Source organism: Lynx canadensis, chromosome B3 (genome assembly GCF_007474595.2).
Source record: "Lynx canadensis isolate LIC74 chromosome B3, mLynCan4.pri.v2, whole genome shotgun sequence".
Taxonomy (NCBI): domain Eukaryota; kingdom Metazoa; phylum Chordata; class Mammalia; order Carnivora; family Felidae; genus Lynx; species Lynx canadensis.
In genome coordinates this window covers 90,453,704-90,454,964 of record NC_044308.2, presented here as the reverse complement: position 1 = coordinate 90,454,964, position 1,261 = coordinate 90,453,704, and the positions used below count along the sequence as shown (strand labels likewise).

At 39.6% G+C, this 1,261-nt stretch overlaps 1 pseudogene; it reads right to left on the bottom strand.

Moving 5' to 3' along the window:
- Positions 1-357: 357 nt before the first annotated feature.
- On the bottom strand, positions 358-461 carry LOC115517545 (annotated as a pseudogene).
- Between the last annotated feature and the right edge of the window lie 800 nt (positions 462-1,261).

Genomic DNA, 1,261 nt, shown 5'->3' with positions numbered 1-1,261 from the left:
GAGAGCAATCATGGGGAGGGCAGGCTTCATACTCAAAGCAGAGCCCAATGCAGGGCTCTATCCCACAACCCTGGGATCATGACCTGAGCCAAAATCAAGAGTCGGACACTCAACTGACTGAGCCACCCAGGCACCTCAATGGAACCAAAAGTTTTAAGAGAGATTGCCTATTATAGTGACAGAAATAGAAAGATGAGTGGGGGGACAAAGAGAAGGAAAGGAAAGAAGGGAGACGAAAGAAACAAGGAAAAAGAGGAGAAGAAAGGAGAGAGGGAGGGCATGAAGAGAGGCAGGACAGAGAAATTAAAAAGAAAGTTCTATGGATACATTGAAAGGCAGATACATGGAGCTATTAGGATAAGGTAATGTATTAGCCTGCAAGAAATATAACTAGTGTAATCATTTTAAACTGATAAGAACAGATACTACACTTGATCTTAGCCAAAAGGCCGAGAAGCGATAGTGTAATCATTTTAGAAAGAAGTTACTCTACAGCAGAACCTAGTCAATATATATATTTCTTCTCTTGTAGGCATCTCTGATGCTGAACAAAAGTCAACACTACAGTGTCTCTCTCCCCTTCTCAAAGACAGTGCAAATGATTCATTGAATCCCCCCAAATTCTTTCTATATTCCATGCAAGAAACAGTGAACAAGAAGGATACACTCTTTTCCTTAACTGTATTTATAGCTTAGCCAGGGAATAGGAGATATGAATTATTTATAATGCTCCAGGCATTGTGCTGTGTACCTTGCATGCATTTTTCATTTAATTCTTAAAATAACCCCATAATAGGGGTGTTATTATTGTACCCATTTTATTTTTTTTTTTATTTTTTTTTTTATGAAATTTATTGACAAATTGGTTTCCATACAACACCCAGTGCTCATCCCAAAAGGTGCCCTCCTCAATACCCATCACCCACCCTCCCCTCCCTCCCACCCCCCATCAACCCTCAGTTTGTTCTCAGTTTTTAACAGTCTCTTATGCTTTGGCTCTCTCCCACTCTAACCTCTTTTTTTTTTTTTTTCCTTCCCCTCCCCCATGGGTTCCTGTTAAGTTTCTCAGGATCCACATAAGAGTGAAACCATATGGTATCTGTCTTTCTCTGTATGGCTTATTTCACTTAGCATTACACTCTCCAGTTCCATCCACGTTGCTACAAAGGGCCATATTTCATTTTTTCTCATTGCCACATAGTACTCCATTGTGTATATATACCACAATTTCTTTATCCATTCATCAGTTGATGGACATTTA